The sequence below is a fragment of the Pagrus major genome, chromosome 23 (genome assembly GCF_040436345.1).
Source record: "Pagrus major chromosome 23, Pma_NU_1.0".
NCBI classification, from domain to species: Eukaryota; Metazoa; Chordata; class Actinopteri; order Spariformes; family Sparidae; genus Pagrus; species Pagrus major.
This window is the reverse complement of record NC_133237.1, coordinates 26,386,725-26,407,576: the sequence shown is the minus strand read 5'-3', so window position 1 is coordinate 26,407,576 and position 20,852 is coordinate 26,386,725. Positions and strand designations below refer to the sequence as shown.

The 20,852-nt window shown below is 44.8% G+C and overlaps 1 protein-coding gene across 1 annotated transcript in view; it reads right to left on the bottom strand.

The window, feature by feature from the left end:
* LOC141019425 (RNA binding protein fox-1 homolog 3-like) overlaps positions 1–20,852 on the bottom strand; it is an 86,424-nt gene that overhangs the window by 41,156 nt on the left and 24,416 nt on the right. The window lies entirely within an intron of this gene.

The following is a 20,852-nucleotide window of genomic DNA, read 5'->3' as shown; positions in this document are numbered from 1 at the left end:
CAGAGAGCAGCCTTTATCGATCTACCATCCTTTCCAGTCCTCTTTCCCTCCTTCCCTTCATCTCTTCTTCCACCCTTTCTACTCCTATTACTGAAGAGCACAATAAAAAACACTATCTCTAATCTTAAGCACTCTCCCCGTGTAAAATTGGATTGGAAAACCCTTACTTAAGGAGATCACTTCTGGAGCGGAGTTTTTTGTTTTTACAGTCAGCATCAGGAGCCAAAGAGGTCAGGAAGGCCTTGTGGTAATGCCCACTGCTGAGGCTGCCAGTCTGAGAGACTCCCAGCGTACAGTACTCAAAGAGGGAGAGAGAGAGACGGAGACTTTCACTGGTGCTAAACCCCCCCAGTGTGGATGGTCAAGGCTATATTCCATCTCAGCAGGTACAACGACTTGGCCGCTCGCCAGCGATCCGTGATCCTCTTTAGCAGCGCTGTGAGGGACGGCGATGAGAGGCCAAGAGGAGATGGGCTGTGCAAATACAGGAGCTGTTAGGAGGAACTCATATCGGCAGAGTGCTCCACTGACTCATACGTGCGATGGAGGGTCAAAGAGCAACGCAAAGGCAAAATACGGCAGGCGACTAATTGCGTTGCATTGAATCCGGAGGGAAATCACTCAAATGGGAGCGGGCTGATCAATCTTAGCAATCCCCGGCCGTGATGGAGTGGGCAGCTTTATGGCTCCAGCTCAGTCACATGCAGCTTGGATCATTTTTCAGCGAAGGCCTCCCTACTTTACATGGATCCTTACTGTATGACACTAATGGTCCCGAGCAAGAAATGTTCCTCCTGATTCTATACGCTAAGCAATTCACGCAGATTTATGAGCAGCTCTGCAGTGTTTCTGCATAATCCAAACAGCATGAATAGTTAAATGTTGACTTAACATAAAGCGTCGCTGTCCCATTCCTTCACCGAGAATGTACACAAGCAACTTGCTTTGTCAGAGCACAGATGACATAACATTTTCTAATTTAATCTTAAGCTTTTCAGTGCCTCATCTAAAGCGTCATGCCGCACAGCGTTCCTCTCTAGAACAGTGCTCATTTGGTTTTAATGACCGTCTGACAGTGACAGTGGCAAACTTGTGACAAATCCCGCTGGGCCGTCACAGCACAGAACCGAGCAGAGTTTATGGTGAAAAGTGTAATGCAGCACAGCGGAGGCCAGCGTGCGGCAATCAGTTGACGCAACACAAACGAAACACTGAGTGGTTTTCAGCCAGCTGCATGAAAGCCTCTTGTTGTCCCCGGCTCTGCTGCTGATGCTCGGTTAATTGTAGCCCCGCACACAGACAGGCAGGCAGGCAGGCAGGCAGGCAGGCAGGCAGGCAGGCAGGCAGGCAGGCGAAAAGACGGCCTGAGATGATTTCCACAGGCAACTGGCATTCATTTTGTCTTGAAGGCGCATAAATAAAGGCTGTCTAGCCGGGTCCATTTTAATTAGGCGAGCCACATGATCTTACTCCAAGTCTCTCTGTTAACACTCACCAGAGGCTGCAGCATGTGTTAATTACAACCACATGCCACACAGTGAATCCAAGGTGAGCCAGAAAAAGAAGAACTCAAAAAGCGGTAAACAACAACAAGAAAACAAAACACCTTCAGCTGAGTTTCTCATGATGAGGCACATATTTGGTGCAACGGCTATTCCCCTCCCCCCAGTCAACCAATTACAGCGCGATGTTGGTAGAGAGAGAGGGAGAGAGAGCGGGGAGATGTGGAGAAGCAGCCCTATTTAATGCAGATTCACAAACACACCCCCCCTCCAATCTCAACAAAAGCCCGGTCTTCCTCACCATTACAGTAGGTTTATGATTTCAAATAGGCTGGGGAGAGGGTTATTGTTTTGTCTCACATTTCCTCCCTTGCAAACTCCGCTCTTTCCATTTTTCCACCTCATTTGTGGAAAAATCAATCCTCGAAAATAAACACTTGGTGTCTTCGCTCCGCGTCCAAGTCAATTTAGATTTCGTGCATGTTTTGTGCCGCTCTTTTTCCGAGAGGCTTAATCGTTTTCACATGTCACATATGTTTCATCCCCTCTAACGTGATTTTTCCTCGTTATTGGGAGCGCTTATTTGCTCCACGGCCCGGGATGGAGGTATTAGAAAGAGAGTTCATTTTCCTCAATCCCTTGCTGATTTCTTCATTACGTTGCGGCGGAGGCGCTGCACGCGGCGCCTCGCACCGAGATGGGGCTGCTCTTAGCGATGCGACTGCGAGTGTTACTATACCTCAGAGACGCTGGAGCGCCACTTAATAAACAGAGTAGACAGAGGATCACTTTGAACTCCTGTGACATGTAATGAACCTGTCTGTCTCAGCCACAGCTGTGTCTGGGCTCAGGCTCTGCATGGTAAAAATGCAGGTAAATAAATAAATAAGCTAAAACACATCCAAATAAGCCTGGAGGCCCTGTGAAAAAGCCATCAGTTACACATGGTTAGACTCATAGCGTTTCGCCAACGCCATAAGAGGAGATAATTGTCTGTTGCAGTGCTGTTGCCTCTTTTGTTGCATAACAGATATTTACATCTGGGACTAATTACTCCAGTCTGGGTGTCAAAAATTTGGATTAACTTGTGGGATGCATCCAGTTTGGTGTTTAGACTCATTTATTAGCGCGAACAGACGCCGTGTTGCTTTGACCCCATCAGACGAACACACCAAAGAACTTTTTCAGCTACTTTTTTCTCCTTTCCGCTTTTTTTTTGTTTTTTTGTTCTTCCAAAGTTGTCAGAACAAAGTGATATCGACACACACTCTATCAAAAAAAAAAACCTCCCAAAACCGAACGACTTTCTTTGAGATTGCTATTGATCACTTAGATAAAGACCTGAGCGGAAAATGAAAACTGATAACTGAAATGTTGGGACTGTTCTGTCATTCTGGTCATATAAACCCATAAATCAATTCCACATGGTCGTCATGCCAGCGCAGCGCTCGTCAGACTGCAGATGAGTCTTCAGAAATCCTACGGGGGATAAAAAATGCCAACATTTGTTTTAGAATCAGCTGATTGTCATGTTAATTCAGTCTTCTTCCTTTTTTTTTTACGCATGCTGGGATTACGATACAGGGGCCAGAGTTCCTCGTGGGGACAAAATGCCATTACTTAAGCATGCAGGAATCTCAACATGACATTCCTTGACCGCTGTGACAATGGCAAACATATGCAAATGAAGGAGAGTGCCACTCTCATTATGACCCTGTCACGGAGACTCTGACACCTCCCACCGGACCCCCCGAGTGTGTCGGAAAAAAGAGGGAAACTGAAAACGGGAGATAAACGGGGAAAGAGGGCGCGACGACGACCAGATTCCAGCGAGGAGAACAGGTGTACCGTTGTTGTTTGTGTTATCTCGGCTTCTTCGTCATTCTCTCTGCTCTCTCATGATTCCCTTTTGTAATTTATTCCATTGGCCTATTTGCCTCGCTGAGTCTTTCTCTTTTTTTTGTCTTTGCTCTGCAGTGGAGGGAGGGACAGGTTTACATGGGCGGGATTCTTTGAAGTGAAAATGCCGACTACTCCCTGCTGTAGCCAAAGCTCATCTAATCAGGGGCTAATTCCAGTTATTAAGATTTGAGAGATAACTTTGATTCATCACAGTCCATCTACCCCTATCGGTTAATCACTGTCGCGCTAAGCTCTTTTTTAGTCATCCTTTTGTTTCCACTCCCTCTGGCACGCAGAGAGGGGGAATAAGAGAGATAGAAGAGAAGGAAAGGGAGAAGATATTAACAATATTAATGACCCGTGATTCTCGTCTCCTTAATGAGAAGGGTTATTAACTGTGATTATCCATGATGAAATGGTGGTAATTCTTGAAAGCTTGAGAAAACTTGTACAATCGCTTGTCTGCTGATTTGTTCCTGTGATGTTTAAGAAAAGGAAAAGGTGAGCGCGGTGAGAAAAAAGAAAGAGGAATTTAGAGGATAAAGAGGCAGGGGCAACCTGGGGAAACAGAGATGCTCGCAGCAGGAAGCTAAGAGGGATTTATTTATTTTTTTCTGTTTTAAGGAGGGCTAAGGAAACCGTCTCCAGTCCCAGTGCTGCCGCATTTCAGACAGTTAAAATCTGTCTTCCTCACAGAGATGAATCCAAACTCTGAAGTGTTTCTCCCTCTTAAAAAACCCTCAGCGCCACGTCGCCTCTCGCTTCCTCTCCACGGTGGCTAACGAGTGGGCCAACGTACGCACCCAGTCCCCCATCTGCTGGTTGACACTGCTGAATGGCTGTTTGAACACCTATGCTGCTCTCGCCAGATCCCTGATACAGCATTTCCACCACTCGCCCCTTTTTTCATTCCAATTATAGGAAGTTGCATGCTTGTGGAGTCCCTGTCGGCTCCATATGATTCCCTCAACGGAGAGGAGGAGGGGGCGGCGGTGGTGGTGGTGGATGGTGGTGGTGGAGGCGCAGGGGGAGGGGGTGGGGGTAGCTGTCTGGTGAATCATTGATGTGCAGTCAGACTGTTTCATTGCAGATCTGTGTGCAGTGTGTGTGTGTGTATGGGGGAAGAAGGGGGTTAGCAGCAGACAGATAACAATCCTGAATTATGCATGTCTGTCCCTTGTGAGGAGATGCGGGATGGGGGGGGGGGGGGGGGGGGGGGGGGGGGGGGGGAGTGGCGACGGGGATGAGCCACACTCTCTTATCCCCGGGGACAAATTTGGATAGAAAAGAGCTAGGTGTGGAAAAGTCGGGACCACCGTGGGCGCTACCTGACCGCTTCAGACGCCTCTCTTTAGCTCCACGAACTCCTCAAACTGTGATGGCTGCCGTCTCACGCAGACAACTGCAGACGATGCAGTCACAGGGAAATCAGTTCTGGAAAACGGCCGCCCGTTACGAAGCCTGATCTGCCGGTAATAATGCTAATGGGCAGGAGTGGAGGACTTGCCAACTTATTTGTTAGATGTTCCTTTTAAGAGTATCTGTGGGAATTTAAGCCCGGACCCCGCGAAGCACTATCACCCCTCCTAAAATTACACTGCATCACAGAAACACCTGCTGGGCCCATTTTAGATAATAATCCCATTTCTACATGCCAGTACGGCTCTCAGACGGGAGAAATTGGATTGTTTGCATTACTGACCTGTGGAGCAAGGCAGTCTGGGAAAAAGCAACAGCCTTGAGGCTTTATTAGATTCAATCGGTCTTTCATAAACAAAAACCTTACTTTTCGAAAAACGGTACAAAAAAAAAAAAAAGAAAAGAAGAGAATCTACTAAATGTGGGTAAGCCAGCACTTTGTGGACACACTCCATTTATTTTCTCCAATTAAATCTCTTTAATTGGATTGAGGGCTGGCACCTGGTTTACACTCTGTCAACCACGCAATCCACAATAATTGATGCCAGAGCCACCGTGTGTGTGTGTGTGTGTGTGTGTGTGTGTGGGACGTGTAGCGATGGGGGAGGGATTTAGAGCATGTCTCACTACTCCACAATTTCACTGTGATCAATTTATCAATGGTCCGCCTCGCTGTCCACCAGCGTCCACTGCACCGAGATGGGAAATACCTTAGCAGTTTCACGCGCAGGCGGGCAGGCACACACACACACACACACACACACACACACATATATACAAAAGCAGTGATGGAGGAAGCATTCAGATCTTTTATGTAAGTAAAAGCAGCGATACTAAGATGTTAAAGTGCTGGTGTTGTCTAGATAATGCCGGTCTTATTAGCCAAGTGTTAGAGAAGTGCTTATTTTGTGGAAAAGTTTTGTGTTGTCTCTTTTGTGAGACTGATAATGAATTGAAAGTATTTCCAGTATCTTTTATTTCACACACACACACACACACACTGTCCCGTTGCCCCAAATACTCACCAGAGCACCAAATTCTGATTATTCCGCTGCAGAAAATAGTCCCCTAAAACTGCCCTGAATCCTCCTGTTTGACTTTTGTTTGCTAAAAATTGCAGCGGGCAACTGTTTTGGGAAAATACTGGACCTTTTCTGAAGTTATACTTTATATGTGTGAGCCATTTTTAAAGATTTACGTAAGACAGAAAGGACAACATCAAGTAAAATATTGGAAATGTGGAATAACGCCAGCCTTATTCTTTACATTTTAAGCGTGTTCATCATTTTGCACTGTTTTCACAACGTCTTTTGAGAAATATTATTCTCTTATTATGTACTCAAATTAATACAAGAATGATGGTCATTAACAACTAAGTAATTAACCATTAAAATCCAACACTTTGCTAATAATATGAGCGGTAGAAATACAGCTTTTTGCTATCCTACAAGTAATGTACGAACGATCGTCATTAACAAATAATCAGTGTCTATAAAAAGTATTCTTAGAAGTTGTGCATGATTTATCTACTTAAAAGATGAATAAAAGTCGTTTTTTAAAGTGGATTTTTTTGACATTGATCAATAGAAAAAGAATGCTTAATGTCAAACAGACACAGATCTATACATAGTGATCTAAATTAATTACAAGTACACTTTAAAATGCGTCTTACAGACATGATATAGTCCCGTACACAGTGCATTAGTTAATGATTTCGCAGTTGCATAAAATGGAAATACTCAAGTTTAGTACAAGTACCTTAAAATTGTAATCAAACCCAATTACTTCACACATGTACACATTAAAAGAACAAACCGGGGCTAATGCAGCAGATTTTACATATATACTTGTGAGCTCTGTAACATAGGAGCATATGCACACCTACAGAACGAACTTGGCTCCGCTCCTGAATACAAATGCCCGCGTGGAATACAAATGGTGTGCGCCCACACGTGGAAACACGCAGAGATACAAATCCAAGAGATGCATCACGGCCCGCTGACAGCACCTTTAAGACACTTTGAGAAACACCCGGCTCCTGAAGCGCCGAAGCTCCGCCGCCGCCGTACAAATGGAGAGAGGCAGAGACAGAGCGAGAGGGAGGCCAAGGGAGACCCGACACAGTAAATAAAAATACAATTTCCTCCAGTGACATGCCCATTCTGTTGGAAGCCTGACTCTAATTATTCTAAGCACTTTGAGGGATGGCTTTCCACTGCATTAATCTACACATCCCACTAGCCCATCCACAGTCGATGCACTTTTAACTACCTAAGGACGCCCCGAAACTCTTCTTAAAACCTCGGGAGGAGGAGATTGACTTTGTACAGTGATGGGGTAAAGTGCTTTGCCTGAGTGAATCTTTCTCTAAATCTCACAGCACAACACCGTGCAACAATTTTCATTTTCAATTTCAAATAGCGCGTCTCTCCCTCCCCTCCCCCTCCCAAAAAAAAGATCAAATTCGAATGGGAGAGTGTACGTCGGTGCCGTTGCGGCTCAAAATAAGTCGGTGAATTCTCATTACAGGGGCTTGTGTGAGAGTGCGGTTGTTTTCCTCTGGGCAGGGAAAAGCACTCGTAGCTCATTTGGAACTGAGATGAATCGATAAATCACCGGGGACCATCAATCAATCAATGAGCCTATCAATACTCGCTGGATGAGACTCCTCCCACCGGCGAAGAGGCCATGTTGGCTAAGAATATGTCGGGCAAATGGGCTTTTAACATAATAGCTCAGTCCACTTGTGCTGAGTGCAAGATTGATGCCGTGCAATGTTTACATGTTGACACAAGCTGTAATAGTGATACACAGCAGGTCCCGTGTTTACGTGTAAAATAATCAGCAGCACACACACACACACACATAGATATACTGTAATGTGAAAGGCCGCTCACATTCTGGTCATGTTTATCAAAATCTAAACAAGATCAAACCGTCTTTGAAAGAGCTCTGCTCTCTGATCGAGCCTGTATATTTGGCTTTGCTGCACTGCAATATCTCCTCTGTATAAACATCTGCCCCCCCTCGGCGGAGAGGGAGAAGGAGGGGATGCAGAAGTAAATAGGCGGAAGCAGAGATCTATCTCTCCTAATTAATCACCACTCGTTTTTAAGTAAAAAGTTTGGAATAATGGGGCTTCCAGCTGCTGCTTATTTCCCCGCCGAACAGACGCCGAGGCCAAACTGCACGGCACATTATGAGGAGCGTGACATTTTGATATGAACTGCAGGGCAGACGCTCCCTGTGTTCAGTATGCTCAAGACAAAACGCAGAGTGAGGATGTTAATGTTAAAGCATAGAGCTGGTGATATCCTTTTATTTCTCTTAAAGGAACAGTCCACACAACAATGTACAGTCAGCTCAGTGAAGATGGAAATTCAGATTGAGTTTCATCGTCCACAAAATGTTTCTGGAGCTTCACAGTAAAACAGCTGCAGCATTCTGCTTAACAACTGAAGTAGATGGAGACTTGTTTTAACATGTAAAGCCTTGAGATCCTAAAATGATTTAAAAAGACTTTATTTACACCTTTTGTTAAGCTGAAATCTTCACTGTAGCCGCTGAGCTAAAGGTGCACCCTGTCTGAAGTGGGTGTACAAGCAGGTCGACCTCGTGTGAGAGTGTAAAGAAAGTCTTTTCAAATACATTTTAGGACCACAGGACCATTTCATGTTATTTTCTGTCGGTTTTTAAAACATTTTAAAACAAGTGTCCATCTTCTTCAGGTGTTTAGGAGAATGCTGTTTTGCTGTGAAGCTCCAGAAATGTTTTGTGGGTGAGTAGATAAATAGACATTTTGGTTGGACTTATCATTTATAGTCCAATGAGTCCGATGAAAAGAGTGAATTGAAATTATTTTTAATAGCTTCTTTTTTTAAATCAATCCCACCCACATAAACCGTCCCGCTGACAAAAATACTCACTAGAATGTGGATTAATCCGCCTGATGAAAATAGTCCCCATTAATGCTCTGAAGCCTCCTGTTTGCTAAACATTGATGTGCCCAGCTGTTTTAGTAAATTACTTGTTAGCTTAGCTTTGTTTTTAAAAATAAAATGATATATTTGTGAGCCATTTTTAAGAGGTGTAGGAAAATCAGAAAGTCGAGTCAAGTAAAACATTGCTGGTTTTAGACGTATCCTTGAAATTATTCCTAGAAATATGATTGATACATAATTTGAACGTTACACCTCATTCATATACTGCATGATACTTAAAAACATTCACTAAGAGGAAAACATTTGTTATCAGAGGCAACAGAAACCTGAAACGTCGAGAAAATTCCTCCTGCTGAACATAATTCCTCACACTGGCTGCGAGCATAAAGTGTTGGCAGGTAAATTAACTTCCCTCCAAGTTACCATCTCCAACCTACGTGCCCTTCAGCAAAGCACTTATCCCCCTAACTGAGCTGCTCGGTGGCCATCAGCAGAAAACTGCACTGAGAGTTAACGTGCTGTGTGAGAGCACCGCGGGGCCGATGCCTGGCTGAGAAAGAGGTTGCAGACTCAGCAAACACGTGTTGAATTAAAAAAGAAGAAGAAGAAGAAGTAATGAATGAATAAACAAGCGAGCAAACGAATGTATAAATAAAGTTGTCGTGTTTTTTATTCAGCTGGAAATTACTACACAGACTGTGAGCTCTTTGTTGCTTAAACTAGCGTATTACAAACACTGATTCACATTATGGGAAAAGAGGCGGCTGTACTCTTTTAATTCACACACCTAATGAAGGATTTGCCTGGAATTCAGAAGATGAGCCGGTTGCAAAAGGAAATAATGCTGTCAGAGAGACAAAATGGGGCTTGTGTGGATTTCTACTGCAGCATGAACGATGTAAACTGTGTGGCAATGCAAAGATACGACATGACGTGCAGCTGAAGAGAAGGAAACGAAGTGAGAGTGGTCATTCAGTTTGAATGACGAGTGAGAAATGTTTGTAATTTGATGTTTTTCTTTCTGTGAGACACTCGAGCTGCGAGACCGACTGTCCTCGTCTGCTGATGATGATGGACAAGTAGTAAAAGGATGTGCACGAGCTGGTCTGTGTGTTTCCATCTGTGTGCATGTTTCAGACTACATCGCTGGGTGTAAACGGCTCAGTAGGATTTAAGAGCATGAACTGAAGGTGTCCTGAACACCTGAGAGGGAACTTTACATCTTCTAATGGTTGTTCTCAACCAACAGTCCCAAACCCAAACAGTCTTCATTTACTGTCTTAAATGACAAAGAAAAGCAGAATTTAAGAAGCTGGAAGCAGAAGATTTGTTGGACATTTTTGCTCGAAAAATGACTGAAATGATGAATCTTTTGTCAAAATAACTGATGATTTATTTTCTTTCGATCGACTAATCGTTGCAGCTCTAATGAAGAGAAACAGAAACTGCTTTCTGTCGTTCTGAAGCGTCTCACAGTAAAATGACTGATCCTACTAATTTAATCCAAATGTTTTGTTTTATGATCCACATGGACCCAAAACAAACTGTTACAATACTCAAGAAAATGGAAAAATTAAAACCAACACTAACACAACGGACATAAAAAGAAAATGATATGTGGGCCACATTACCAGACGGCACAACACTACTGCAGCAGTGCTGTTTGTATACTATGATACTCTTTGTCAAGTGTCCCTTTAATGATGAGGGCACTTACACAAGCTTTCGTCCAATCACAAGTACTTCTAAGAAGCATTCATACCTCGCCAAGGCGGCACAAAACCCTAAATCTGTCTGTCTGATAGGAGAGGATGTTCACTCTGCATCTGGATTAAGATACACGTGTTGACAGACAACTAGAGGTTGTAAAAATGTTGAAAGTTTTATCTAAACGCTCTGTTTTACAATCAAAAATGGACCCAAAACAAACTGTTTAACTTCACAAAAAAACGGAGAAATAAAACTGGGTTTCAGAGTTTTAGGAAACATAAAAAAGACTGCAAGTTACAACCACAGACGGCCACTCCTGTCGAGCATCCCTTAATGATGAGGGCACTTACACGCTCTGCTTCTAACAGGCATTCATACATCGCCAAAGATGCACGATCCCCCTAAATTTGTCTGTCTGGTAAGAGAGAATGATCCAGTCTGAATCTGGATTAAGATGCACATGGTGACAGGCGATTCACATTTGCACTCGAGTCAAATTAGAAGTGGTTCATGAGAAAATAGTAAAAAATGTTAAATTCCTTGCAAAGTTAGGATCAGGGCTGCAACTAACGGTTATTTTCAAGATTAATCGAGTAAGTCTATAAAATGTCTCAAACCCAAAGCCGCTTCATTTACCGTCATTGACTAAAAACGATTATTCGATTATCTTTATATATGTTGAGAAAATGTTCATGAGAAAATTGTGGAAAATGTTGAAGCATCCACACCCAAAACTAATCACTTTAAGTTTTGAGATTCTGTGAAGATTTTCAGATACTTAATCCCGCCGGCTAACAACCAGAACATCCACCAAATTGGACCCAAAATCCCTTCTCAGCAGCGGAGTTAAGGATCCGGACCCCTTATTAATTTAATTGAACACAAGCCTACATCATATCTGACAATCAGCTGGATGTATTTGGTGTAACCCGAGTACACAGACCTGAGTGTGTGTGTGTGTGTGTGCCGAGGCTGTGAATGCGGTTGCTGCTATGTGGCAGCTGACACAATGGAAACAGATTGCCACGGTGGCTGTGCAGCTCTCCATCACATCGCAGCAGATAGAGGGAACGTGAGGCCTAAGGGTCAGCGCTGTGGCTGCCTGCAGACACAAGGCACCGGGCCCAGCCATTACTGTTAGCTAATTGGAGTTTTCCTCGGGGTCAGGCTAGTCATCTGTGCTGCCTGTACCAAGCGAGGACCCCCACTCAAACCCCCCCTGCATCATTTTTAACACTGTGTCACCGCTTGACGGGACTCTCTTTCTCTCTTTCCCCCCTTTAAGGACAGGGAGGTGGAGGCTGGAGGGTGGAGGAGGGGGAGGGAGGATTAAGGAAAGAGTGTGATCTCCCTCCACCGTAGCTGGTTAATAGGAAAAGTCTCTGTCTCCTCTGTGCACCATTCATCATGTCAAATGGTAATATCTTTAAAGGTCAGGCCGAGTCATAAAGAAAAAAGAGCCTTGGCTAAACTTTCCCTGGGATTTCCAGAGGTCTAATCACCAATCACCAAATCTGAAGTGTCTCTTTTGATTGGCTTTTGATGGCCTTGTTTCAAAGTGAATCATTATACAGAAAAAAGGGACATTTAGAAGAACGAGAGTCAGCTAATTTTTTTACATAGTAACAGGAAGGGATATTCTCTGGATTGAATTAACCAGCTCGGCAAAAAAAAAAAAAAAAAAAATAGAGGCTGGAAGAAATATGAAAGGAAAAAAAAACCCTGCAGTTGCACGATTTATCCAGCTGACTTGAAGCTGAAAAGCAGCGGGGGTGCACAAAAAAAAAAAAGAAAAAAAAAACGGCGCGTAAAAAGCTAGATAAAATAGAAGAAGAAAAGGTGGCAGGAAATAAAAGAGAGGCAGAGGAGCTAAAGACTGCTACTGTCTGACAAGTGTCACACTTGCGCTTCGATCCAGCCTTCCTCCTGCGCTAATGACTGTCAACACGACAAGCAGGGCCGTCTGAAGGGGGAGAAAATTACTCGCTGAAAAGCAATTGACTGACCCCCATCATTTCTCAGGGAACCAGTGACCTGTGAATATTTCATTATGGGGAAAGTCGTGAGGCCCATATAAATGGGGGGCAGAGAGGGGGGGTGTTGATCTGCCGAGCTGCCGTCCCGAAGCCGGAGAGGGAAACTGGGGGCAGACCTGCCTGCGTGCCTGCCTTGTAGCCTTTTCACTACTCCAACAATGCATATCTCAGCCGGAGAAAGAGAACAAATGAAAGGACTCTGTTTGGAGAAACATTTTTTTTTTTTCTTTCACCAGAGAGCGAATGTAGACAGAGAGGGGGGAGAGAGAGAGTGAGAGAGAGAGAGGTGCTTCCCTTTACCAGCATCTGAGGAGAAAAGAGAGGACTTAAAAGGGGAAGAGAAAGAAAAAGAAGAAAACTAAAAAAAAAACAACAACCCTGAAATGTTTTGTAGGTGTGGGTCAAAGCAAGCCATTCTTTTACCCTCTGCGCGACATTCGTCTTACATTGAGAAACATCAGAGGCCTCGGAATCGAGAGGGGCAGGAAGAGAAAGAGAAGACGAGAAAGATGAAAGAAAATCAATCCCTCGGCAAGCCTGATTGATCGGTGGAGTTTTGGACAATTTCATCAGGAGACTCCACTAACCAGAGATGACACGACCCATATTGGAGGGAGAACGCATTGTGGAGATTAATACCCGCATTAGAGGCATCAGGTCGGATAAACGCGGGCTCTGGCAGTAAATACACTGGGCCCGCGTGCCCCCTCAATGACGACTTAATGCCAGAAAAATCCTTGCAACCCACACTTTACTTTTCAAACTTTGGCTGGACGGGATAATTGAGTCAATTAGGAGCACCTTAATCCACGGAAGGGATCTTCAAAAGAAAAATATACAGTCAAGGTTTGGGTTTGGTCTTAAGGATATAAATAAAGAGAGCTTGAAGATTGTCTCTGTTTATCCAACGATGGAGGGAAAGAGCAGGAGGATTATATCTGATCTCATTCAGGAACCTCATGTTACATATTAACTTCTACTCTTGACTGTTTGAGTAAAACTTTAATTCATCATTTTGGTGGGAATAACACTGTTTTATAATTACTTTCTGACAGTTAAGTATTCGTCAACATTGAATCTGCACATCTTGCGCTGCGGAAAAGCACCGAGATAAGATCGGGAATGAATTTTAATTAGATTAGAGCAGGAGAATAGAGTACAATATCAGTTTCTGGTCATTCTGACATTTCCCTTTATTCCCCCATTATTCTAAGACGAGCTTCAAAGACGAGAGGCGAAAGAAAGTCAATAAGCGCATCATGATCTAAACTTCCACTGAATCCACGTCGGTGAAAATAAAAAAAAGCAAGTTCTCTGCTCTCTGCCGTGTATGTCAAACCAATGGAGGGAGGAAATGGACAGGGTGAACTAGGGGGAAGTGCAGAGGGACAGAGGGAATACTGCTGATCGAGCAGATCGGGCAAGAAAGCATGAAATACTACATTACGGGGGGAAAAGGACAAAAGCAGCCACCAGGGCCTGATCATGTAGGCCTGACAGGGAGGCAGGGGGTGGAAGTAATCGAGGGTCACGCAGGCCAGATGACTGATCGGGCGACGTCGGGCAAAGTGACAATTTTTGCGGATGGTAAATATTTCAACAGTGCTCGGTCGTGCGGTGGAGGTCAAGCAAGCTCCATTTTAAAACACAATAGACAGACACCTTTAATAAAACATCCCACATAAACACACATCGCAGAGCAGCTCACACACACACACACACACACACACAGACACACACAGAAAAAACTCTCACTGTTCTTCTTCTATGCCTTAATGGTCTAATTTCCTCGGCTGCAGCAGCCAGAGGAAGTTGCCTTTAGAAGCGAGGGGATGAAATTCAGGTCTGCGCTCATAAGCAGGTGTGGGGGGGGGGACGGAGACGGGGGGACGTGACCATGACTGTCGGTGACATTTCGCAATGATCCACATTTCACGCATTTTAATGCAACAAAAAGGCCTCCTCAGTCACCCTCTCATATCTGGTTTAAAAAGCAAAGCCTTAAAGAGCGTGTAGGATTCTTTTTGCTCTGCTGACGAGGGGAGGAAAAAAAAGTAAAATGTGCACAAAAAAAAAAAAAAAAATCCTAGCTTCCAGCTCATCAGACTGGCATCCCTCCAGACGAGAACTGGAGTGTCTCACTGATATACAACACCAGTGCCGGTGTGACAGTGCACATGGATCTCATCCATGTATCGCTGGCTCAACATCACTTGCAGCAGCTCCTGCGGACACGTCCAACTCAAACCCTTTGTGGAGTACCCAGAGTGCCCCTGTTCTCTTTGTCCGTCAGCACAGGTTGCTAGTCAAAGCGCAGACTGACAAAGCCTGAGTCTGGTCCAGAGGCATTTTGCTGCCCCCCCCCCCTTCCCTCAGCTCCTGTGAACTTGGCAGCTGATGTCAGTGGGCACTGAGTGGGGTTGGAAAAGCTATGTTCCCCATTTTGCTCCTCATCCTCACCTAGTCAGTGATAAGGCAGTAAGAGGGGAGGTGGTGTGGTTGTTAGATGGGATTGGCCGCCCCCTCCCATCCTCTGTTTTACATTACTGCATATGTGCAGGAAAGTTGATTAAAGCCCGTTTGCAGATGTGAACTCGTCACCTGCTCTGCCTTTCATCACCGTTGGGGTGGGGAGGTTGGGGTGGGTCCTCCCGCGCCGAGATTATGACCATGAAGGCTATATTACGGTGCCCTCAAAGGGTAATCAGAAGCTCGGGGTGGGTGGGGATAGGGTGGCCTGGGTGTGGGTGGCTGCAAAGAGCTGGAATGGTGGGTGCTCATTTATCAAACACCTCCAGGATAACCTCCCTTCTCTTTATTTCTCCTCCATCAAAAATGTGCCATGCATGAAAAAAAAGCCTCCGCTGCTTCTCAACCGGCTCCGCTTTGAGCCTGAACCTGCGCTTTCTGCTGCTCTCGTCCTTGTGGCAAATTAGCACTCATAATGAGCTGGGATCCCGTCCTCCATGCTGCCATTAAAAAGGGCCCTTGGGTTCTCGGTAGAGTCACTGACAAGCCCATTTGTGTATTAAAGCAGTGAAATGCATACCCTAGACCTCGAGCATGTACCAGCTGAACTCTTGACCCCCACCCCCCGCCCCATCTACATCTCACATCGGGCCCCTCTGACACGGTTCCTCAGAGCTGTGTTTCCTGATCCCAGAACCCATTCACCCATTTACCCATTTTGAAACAATGAAATGGCCACAATGACTTCTTGGACCGGATTCAATAGGTACTTCAAGAAAAGGGAAACCTGCTGGGATTGGCTTAAATGATGAAAACTATTGTGCTCAGAAAGAATCAATCGGTGCTTTTCAGCGTAATTCGATTCTATCCACAAAGGGGCTCGGGAGGCAATCTTAAAATGGAAATGCCACTTTGCTTGGAGTGGGTGGGGAAGAGATGAAGAAAAAAAAAGAGGGATAGTTTGCATGGCAAGACACCATCTCCTACATTTAGTGCGCCTTTCAATCACGGCGGTATGTGTCTTACAAACCGCTGAAGAGTTTGTGCTGAGTGCAACAAAACTCGACGAAAAGTGGGTTATCGCTTTCAGCCGAATAATTACGGAGATGTGGGTGGGATGCACCACACCTCATCCCTTACATCCACCACAAAGCAGCCTCGCGGCGGCTGAAATTTTAAATTGGTCTCTGCTTACATTTTCACAAAACCACAGTCCCTTTAATTGCGCAATATTAGAGCAATTTAAAAGAGTTGCATGTTGAGTTGGGACTGCAGATTGGTTTCCTGAAAGCAGAAAAAAATGGCCGCTGTATCTGTTTTTTCGAAGGAACGTGAATGCTGCAGCTTCAGGTAGCAAGCCAGAGAGCCTTACAGGTATTTACTGTTGGGGGGGGCTGTGTTACATATGGTTGCATAAGATAGGAGAATATGACATCCTCACAATAGCAGCATGTCGTTATCTAATCATGGCAGAGGAACAAATTGGTGCATTCAGCTGCTTTGATAAAAGAAGACCAGAGGGCAGCCGTGGCACCAAATACAAGCAACTTTTTTTTTTTTTGCTTTAATCAAAAATGGCACCTTTTTTCTTGGATTGAGCTCTTGTAATTTTTTTTTTGTCTGCACCTTGAGTCACACCGGATGAAAAATAACTACACATGCACAAGTTGATCCTGCAGAAGTCGAGCTATGATGCGTGAAAAAAGAGATGAATGGCGGTGCAGAAAGGAAGACCAGCTCTCCTCTCCAGCGCCAATCCAGCAGGATGTCGCTTATCTCTCTGGCCGGTAAAGTGCGGTTGAGGCTCCGGTCAGCATCCTTAACCGCTATCTGTCACTCTACCTCCTTCCCCTACCTCCCCCTCACCTGCCTCCCCCCTTTTGCTGCTGTGGGACCGGCTCAGTTTCAACCTGGCTGCGGTCGGAGACGGACAGGATGAGGTAGACGGGGAGTTGGACTGAGTCTGCAGCCAGGCTGGGGTGTGTTGAACGTGCAGAGGGGGGAGGTGGAGGGGGGGACATTGTTAGAGGCTAACCCATGGGGCTGTTCAGTTCAGGGGCCCTTCTCCTCTCCCTCTGTCTGTCTTGGCAAGAGAAGAGGTAGTGTCTCTTGAATCATTAATGAAGGCGGTTGACGCCCCGTGCAGCAGTGCCCAGCAGCCAAAGTCTCTCCTGCCTGCCTGCCACCAGCCTGGAAGTTTGAAAGAGAGCTGATGTAGTGTATATCCACACTATGGTAATGACAGAGGTAAAGCCAGGCCTCACTCTACTTTGGCAGTCCATGCTGTATAATCAGCCATGACGAATAGAACTACTCGGGAGATGGAGAGGTCTGCTAACTTTGGGCTGGCACACGTTGGACTCCATTGTGAAGTTTATGAGTAATAAAGGAGACATATTCAAAGAGAATCCATCACATGAAACTTCTGAACATGAAAGCCGCCTGTCTGTGTCTATGAAATTTAATCTAAGCAGCGAAGAACAATGGACTAATTAAAAGATACTTTTTTTTTTCCAGAATTCAAGTTTGATTGAATCCTGGATAACATGCGTCTCAAAGAGAGATGGAGGCTCTGTCAGAGACTGTTTACTGTAAAATGCATGATGGAGACAGACAGACGGAGGAGGAGAAAAAAAAACTACCTCGACTCTCCTTTCATCTACAGTGAAGACAACCATGTCACTATTGTTGCCTCCTCAAATTTCCTGATCAAAGTGCCTTAGTTCAGTTCCGAGCCTTCAAATCACATCCATACTTCATTTTGGGAGTTGAACTTTTCCGTCGGCGCAATCGATACTTCTTTTTGATTTCAGCTGAAAATTGCCACTTCTCAGAAAATCTCGGCGAGCAGACGACAGCAACATATAAACAGTATTTAGAGGCCTGTAATTCAGAGATAAACACAGGGTAGCCCCGCTAAAACGTCCGAAAACGAGCGCCAGAGAGCTATCATCCGTCTGACGCCCCGATATGAAACATCCTCGTGTCACAAAGTGGGACAGCGAGGTCTGACGGTGTATTACAGTTTGTCAACATTGACTTAACTCATTTTTGTTGCACACCCAGCAGGAAAGTAGAGACTAAAACCAGAGCAGATCTATTAGCTGCCTACTATTTAATTCATTTCCAACCATTCTGATTATTGATAATCAGTCTGAGTAAGAAGAAAAGGTCAACTCTCTGATTCCAGCTTGTTAAATGTGAATATTTTCTTTCATTTTTCACCGTTTTCTGACATTTTATAGATTTCAAGGACCCCTGAGCTCCTATAGACACAGAGCAGGGACCCCATATTACACATATTGTATATTGAATATTAAACTGTAATGTCTGCTATTATATTGTCAGTTCTGATATCTGTAGTGTTTGTCTGAGCTACGTCTGTGAAGATTTTAGGGCCTAAAACCTAAAATAATTCACTTTTATTTGAAAGTAGACTACTTACATTATGTGACACAGTTCATTGTTTAGAAACAAAATACTATTTTATGTTCTTTAACAGTTTTTTTCACAAATAAATTTCCTAAATGCTTTCATTTCCATTGCACTGTGTTCACGATCCTGTCTTAATCACAGCCTTTTCTTTAAATAAACCTTTTTGACCACAAGGTAAGATTGTCATATTTTCATGTCGTTCATTGTGAAGTTTATCCTCACACATCCCTGTTTTTGTAACATTTGATGTTCTTGAAAAGTAATTGATAAGATATTTTACAGTAGAGAGGGTATTAAGGAGTCTTAATTATTAATTTTCACTTTTACTTTAACGATATATGAAACTCAGTCGGAGGCAGAGAGAGAGAAAGGAAACAGACAAGTTAATTCTTCCTGCAGATAATTCCTGTCTCCATTTGTGGTCTTAAACATTAAGCTCATTACACACTTGCGGATACACCGTTTCTTACGTGTAGCAGATAATTAGCAATAAAAGCAGCTGACCTAGCTTTACTTGTAAGCCCTTCAAAACCTTCGGTGTTGACGTTGACAAGCTGCCTGAATCCTTCAAAAATGTTTTCATGAATTCACATATTATTATACATGAAGCGGCGCTGCACAGGAGGCGTACAGGTACATCGCATTGTCAGCTTTGTTTACTCCAGCGACATATGGAGTGGACTTCACGATACACTATATGCGATGTGTATGTTCAGAGAGTGTATGTGCCATTAAATATTTTATTCCCTGCCACCTGTTTTCAGGGACGAGCGCGGGCAATCAACCTGCGAGCGTCTCTCCACACAGACAGTGTGTTTGCTCTGTCAGCAGGGCCAGCTGAAGATTTCAACACGAGAGTGACAAACTGACAAAGTAACAAAAAGCCTAATTTCCATCCTGAAACGTTAAATTAAAAGAAAAAATAAAAGAACAAAATAATTCTGAGCCTATTAAAACAAACTTGCATTCACCGAGGATTTTCACCCAAAAAACTCATTCAAACACGCAGATAGATCAGAAAAGAGACATTCGTGCAACTGTTGACAAAGTGCTTGTCAGTTCCATTCAAATGTGAGAGAGGAGAGAAGACTCATGCTAATCGACATATGAATGAAGCCAGGGAGGCGAGCTTATTCAGGAAGTGTACCACTGCAGCCCCTCCACTCCCAGAATAGCCTCCAGCTTTACTGTATCTCCGGCTCTTTGTTAGCGCTTCGCCTCTAGCCTCAGCCTGCTGCATCTGCGCAAAAAGCGACAACAAAACACTTGTTTTTAGAGGGAAGAGCCCGAATCTGATTCAACTTCAGAGGATTAGAGTAACAATGGGGAGCTCGTGCACTCAATCGCACATTCACACACACACACACACACACACACACAGTGTTACTCTCACACACACATGCTGGAGCAGTCCCTGCCCAAGTGGGAATGAACTGCTCCAGAAAGGCCAGGGCCTTGGCAAGGTAATTAACTGAGGGTGCTTGTTTCACATGGCAGAGTCCATTAAGTGCCATGTCACACTGATGTCAGGGTAAAGGTAGCACGCGCACACGCACGCACACACACACACACACACACGAGAAGACACACACACCCTGCTTTCAAATGGGGGCAAGAACGTCTGAGGTGGAGATAGTGAAGTGAGAACGACAGAGGGGAAGAAGTGGCTGTGGCTTCTCCGGGGCTCTCTAACCGATCCCTCCCTAATCAGCAAACCCACTCCCCCTCCTGGTCCAGCCATCGATCGGCAGCACCACCATCCCAGCGCCGTGATGAAAAGCAAGGGGAGAAGTGGATGTGTTACCCCTCCGTATACCCTCTAATTGCCCTGCCTGGGTTACCACCACCCAGCCATCCCGGCAAAATGGCCCCCGCACTCACTGATGGAGCAACAATTCTGCTGGCAAAGCTCGAAGATGGGCCCCGACGTAAGCCCATTAGGCACGGATGACCACACCAGACGCTCCAAGAGTGGAGGGCGGTGGGACGAGTGGGAAGGGGTGCATTAGCCGAGGGAGGAAGTGGGTACACTCGTCCACATAACTACAACAGAGAACAAACCGCGAGGGCGCCACACACCTGAGAGTGAACGCACATCTGCGAGTACGAACGCACACATCTGCACACAAGCATATACCTTTCCTGTGCTTCTTCTCGGAGTACTGCTGCATCTCAGATAACATTGTCCCCACTGAAGAGACTTCCACACAAGCTAACTGAGGTTTATCTCCCACTTAACAGATGAGCCAAAGGAAACCAGAGAGGCACTCAGGGACTGAACGAAGAGAGGAATGAGGAGAGAGGAGGGGACAAAGTAGAGGTAGACACACACAGAGAGACAAAGCAACATATCAGTATCAAAACAAAAAAGTGCTGCTGCCTGCAACACGCTGCTCGATGAGAAGGTAGGTTTCTCTCACTGCTCTTAAAAAACGATG